The following is a 5,558-nucleotide window of genomic DNA, read 5'->3' on the forward strand; positions in this document are numbered from 1 at the left end:
CTGGACTGTGGGTGTTCAGTACGGACTAGGCATCAATGTAAGTTGTTTACTATTAGTGCACACTTCGTATTTGCCTTCGCCGAGGTCGACGTACAATGAAACACCTAACAGACTTCCAAAGAGGGCTGACTGAGAGGGCCCCATTAACTAGAGCAACACTAACCAAGACATCCAACTTATTGGATGTTTCAAGAGCAACTGTTTCAACAATCATGACAGCCTATACAAAACATGGAAAGACATAATCGTGTAAGCGTAATAGTGGGCGCATTTCAAAACTAAATGACAAGAGATCTTCCTACACTAACACGAATTGTGCCAAAACACAAAACTACGGATCTTTCGACACTGTCTGCCAAGGACTCCATAAAGCGAATATCCATGGACGAGTTGCTATACCAAAACCATTAGTGAAGACAACCAATGCAAAGAACCGTAAAACATGGTGTCAGGAGCATAAATACTGGATGACTGATCAGTGGAATCATGAAACTTCCTGGCAGATTAAAACTGTGTGCCCGACCGAGACTCGAACTCGGGACCTTTGCCTTTCGCGGGCAAGTGCTCTACCAACTGAGCTACCGAAGCACGACTCATGCCCGGTACCCACAGTTTTACTTCTGCCAGTACCTCGTCTCCTACCTTCCAAACTTTGCAGAAGCTCTCCTGCGAACCATGCAGAACTAGCACTCCTGAAAGAAAGGATATTGCGGAGACATGGCTTAGCCACAGCCTGGGGGATGTTTCCAGAATGAGATTGTCACTCTGCAGCGGAGTGTGCGCTGATATGAAACTTCCTGGCAGATTAAAACTGTGTGCCCGACCGAGACTCGAACTCGGGACCTTTGCCTTTCGCGGGCAAGTGCTCCGACGACTCGACGGTTTCGTTATTTCCAACATCGGGCCGCGTTTATATCTGGAGAACGCCAAAAGAAGCCTAGAATTGTGATTGCTTGATTCCAAAGGTTAAGCATGGAGATGGAAGTGTGATGTTGTGGGTAGCCATTACTCTCAAAGGCCGTGTTATAGCCAACGATTATGTGAACATTTTAGGTGACCAGGTGCACCCCATGTTTCAAATGTTGTTCCCCATCAATGATGCCGCATTTGAGGACTGCTATGTATCTATTCACACAGCCAGAACAATATAATTGTGGTATGAGGAGCATGCAACAAAACTGCAGCGTATTTCCTGGCCAGCACAGTTCCCGATTTGAACATTATCGAAGCCTTGTGGGGGGTATTGGAGAGCAGATGCCGGAGCATATTTCCGCCTCCCTCATCACTACAGAAGTTGGAAGAGGTTCTGATCGAAGAATGGCGTAACATTCCACTGGAGGCTATACAATCATTATATGCCAGAATTCCAAAGAAGAATCGCAGCTTATTACGGGCAAATGGGGGTCCAACCCTTTATTAATAAACCATTCCCAAGTAAGTACAGGCGTTGACATTATTTTGACTATCCCCTGTCCATGTCATAGACATATTGTACAAAATAATACTTTCACGCATAATACAGGAAACAAAACTGTCATCATAGCGATTTGAATCCAGGACACCATTTACGACGATCTAACACTCTACCAGCTCCCCTACGGAAGCCATATGTTTCAGTTACTAGCAGTTATGCATTTATGTGCTCCATAGTTCTGGTGTTACTTTTAATTAACGCTTAATCCCGTTCTGCTGGATGACAGCATATAGTACGAACTAAATCGGAGTTTTGGTCGATCTCAACGTCTCAATAGCTGGACGTTTGGGTGTCAGTAGCAAGAAGCAACACCATTCAAAGCAGAATTGCATACTCATTTCGTGGAGAGATATAATAAAATTTAATGCCAATACTGTCAAAATCTGGTAACATGAAGTCCTCCGTTAAATGAGAGAACATATGGAAAACGGATGCAAACAAAAATAACGTAGACTTGGAGCTAAATACTTACAATGAATCTAAATCGAACAGTTCACACTCAGATTTGTAAGCAATAACAGATACACGAGTTCGCAGAACATCATGCAACAAAAGCAGCTCACCTTTATATGAAACAAAAACAAATTTGGAATCATTTACTCCACACACCAACATGTTTACACCACAATTTAAAGAGAGGAAGACAGACTAGAAGCTGTAATCAAAAGCATTCTGTGATGAAACCAACTTCTGTTAACCATCAACCGAAAACAATCAGCCAACAGGAAAGCGAGGTGGTGGATTGATAAACTTGCAGTGCTCCAGCTGGCGTGGCAGCAAAACGAGGGTGTGTACCAGAAGTCGTTGATTAAACAAGTAATAACTCAGGGGAATCACTGCAGATATTAACACAATGTGTTAAATGATTCCTCTTTTAGATGCTACCGATAGCAATCATTCCGTTAAGCTGAGGTGACACTAGCATGTGGATAACTTAACCAAAATTCTTAGTTCTACTTGCTTGGCACTTAGGAACCCACTGTGTTGGCATGTAAAAGGGATTGCTAGCATATTTTAACTCACTGTTGTCCTATGTCATTTTACGTGACAGTGTAGTAAAACGTGGGCCCTATTTATTCTAAAGAAAACTGCAGTCAGAGTATTGTGTTAAACTGATCATGAAAGAAAGATCTTGTAAAAATGCCTTCACGGACATTGGGAGACTTCTGTTTTACTTTCTAAAATATCTGCGTCATAACAACAATGCATTAAAGGTGAACCGCAGAATTCATTACCGGTACCACAATACTAGAAGTAAAACTTGCGATATAGATTATGAATTCCCGTTTAGAGTTCAGAATTGAGTTTTATATTCTGGTGCAAAACTTAATAACAGGTTGTTCGTACACTTAAGCAGCGAATTAAAAGCCTCACCTCACAAACAAACTAAAGTATAGCTCACTGGCTACACGTATAATTTCTGAGAATACTGGTATACTAAGTTTCAAATGCATCTAAAACTGTAAAAAGTATTATCTGTAATTTGTCAGGATCGATCTATTTAACTTCGTAAAATCCTCCTTCAGGACAACAAGAATAGCTACATATTTGTTGAGTATGATTTCACCCAATGTTTATTTCGAAATTGCAGAAGAGAATTCTAGCTCATTGTAGCTTCTTCCTGTTGTCAGGAATCTTAATGTTAGTGTCAGTCAGTTATGTGGAATAATTGCTCTCTTCATACAAATATTTTTCCGTATTATACACTTATTTTTACAAGAATTTGATTATAAGAGGGGTTATGAGCGTCAAAAGCATCATATGCAGATAACTACACTAGTAGTCGAGTCCACCCTACAACTTGCGATGTAAATTCGTGTGAGAAAAACTGCCTTCGCTTAAGCTTCTGCTAGACCATTTTGATAGGTCTTTCCGTTCCTCGCCTTTGTTTTTGCAAAACATGTTGCGAACACGAACTATAACAGCATTTTCTCCATTACGAATTGCTGAATAAATCAAATAAATTTGAGGTTGCTACAGCCTAGTAATTTGTGGCTAAAATTTCTTTTCTAGACACAGTAGACCGATAGATGGCAGGAGAGTGGAACTTATGTCGTGTGAACAGCACAGACATAGCACCTAGACCGTACACAAATAACAATAATCCTTGATGAAGCTATTTTCAGTACATAACATTTTAAGTGAAAAAATCAGCATTAGTGAAGGAGAAAAATACTGGTATTTACGGATTTATTAGTAACATAAGGAAAGAAACTAATGGATAAGATAAATTGGCTCTATTTATTCCCTTATAAAGTAGTGATGTCCTAGTTCATGAACCATGGGCAACGTATGAGTGGCCAAGTAAGTGGTCTCGACAGTCGGGATACCAGTTACCTTGGAATAAGGCTGGGCATCTCGGACATATTCTGAGTCGTGGTCACCTTTGTGCTCACATAGCAAAGACTACCAAATCCACCAGTTAGTCCCTCAACCGTTAGGGGTAAAACCCAATAGGACTCGGGGCAAGTAAGGCTAGCAACCTGCTTCCCCGGTACTTTAAATATGATGCTGGCAACAATCAGAGCAAAATGCCTCGGACCTTTGGAGGTGACGGAGTCCCATCTCTAACTGACAAACCAGGGACTCCTAAGATACGACTTGGCAAACAAATGGTAATGAGATGGGGAGCTATTAATATCAATGGGGGCTACTCTGGGAAAAAGGTAGAGCTGGCAGAGGCTGCAAGTAAGATGGGGCTGGACGTTTTAGCTGTTAGTGACATCCAGGTAAGGGGTGAGAAAGAAGAGGAAGTGGGAGAATACAAGGTCTACTTGTCAGGAGTCAAAGCAGGAATAGCACAATGGGGTGTAGGGCTTTACATCAGGAAAGAAATGGAACCCAGCATAGTTGCAATAAGGTATGTAAAGGAACGACTGATTTGGATAGATTTGACAGTGTCTAGCAAGAAAATTAGGATTGTGTCAGTATATTCGCATTGTGAAGGGACAGATCAAGATAAGATGGATACTTTTTATGAGGCACTCAGTGATGTAGTTGTTAGAGTAAAGGACAAGGACAGTGTTCTGCTCATGGGTGATTTTAATACCAGGATTGGAAATCGAACAGAAGGGTATGAAAAGGTTATGGGTAAATTTGGAGAGGATATGGAGGCCAACAGGAACGGGAAACAACTCTTGGATTTCTGTGCCAGTATGGGCTTAGTAATCACAAAATCCTTTTTAAAACATAAGAACATTCACCGGTATACTTGGGAAGGCAGGAGAACCAGAACTGTCATTGACTATATAATAACAGATCAGGAATTCAGGAAGGCTGTGAAGGACACACGTGTATTCAGGGGATTCTTTGACGACACTGATCATTATTTAATCCGCAGTGAAACTGGGATTGTGAGGCCGAAAGTGCAGGAGGACAGGTCCATATGTAGGAGGATAAGAGTGAAGAAACTTCAGGATAAGGAAATAAGACACAAATACATAACAGCGATCTCAGAAAGGTACCAGTTAGTTGAATGTAGTCAATTGTAGCCACTGGAAAAGGAATGGACAAGGTACAGGGACACAGTACTAGAAGTGGTTAAAGAATGTCTTGGAACAGTAGTGTGTAAAAGTAGGCTGAAGCAAACAGCTTGGTGGGACGACACAGTCAAGGCAGCCTGTAAAAGGAAAAAGAAGGCGTATCAAAAATGGCTACATACTAGAACTCAGGTAGACAGAGAAAGTTATGTTGAAGAAAGAAACAAAGCCAAGCAGATAATTGCAGCATCCAAGAAAAATCTTGGGAAGACTTTGGAAAAACGTTGGAGACTATGGGTCAAGCTGCTGGAAAACTATTCTGGAGTGTAATTAGCAGTCTTAGAAAGGGAGGTAAGAAGGAAATGACAAGTATTTTGGACAGGCCAGGAAAACTGCTGGTGAATCCTGTGGATGCCTTGGGCAGATGGAGGGAATATTTTGAAGAGTTGCTCAATGTAGGTGAAAATACCACCATCACTCATGTTTCAGATCTCGAGGTAGAATGGGATGGGAATGATGATGGAAATAGGATCACATTTGAGGAAGTGGAGAAAATGGTCAGTAGATTGCAGTGCAATAAAGCAGCTGGGGTGGATGAAAGTAAG

At 41.4% G+C, this 5,558-nt stretch overlaps 1 non-coding gene across 1 annotated transcript; it reads right to left on the bottom strand.

The window, feature by feature from the left end:
- Positions 1-514: 514 nt before the first annotated feature.
- Trnas-cga (transfer RNA serine (anticodon CGA)) lies at positions 515-589 on the bottom strand. Its single transcript has one exon. It is a non-coding gene; the product is annotated as a tRNA-Ser (tRNA).
- Between the last annotated feature and the right edge of the window lie 4,969 nt (positions 590-5,558).

This window comes from Schistocerca gregaria, chromosome X (genome assembly GCF_023897955.1).
Source record: "Schistocerca gregaria isolate iqSchGreg1 chromosome X, iqSchGreg1.2, whole genome shotgun sequence".
In the NCBI taxonomy this organism is placed as follows: domain Eukaryota; kingdom Metazoa; phylum Arthropoda; class Insecta; order Orthoptera; family Acrididae; genus Schistocerca; species Schistocerca gregaria.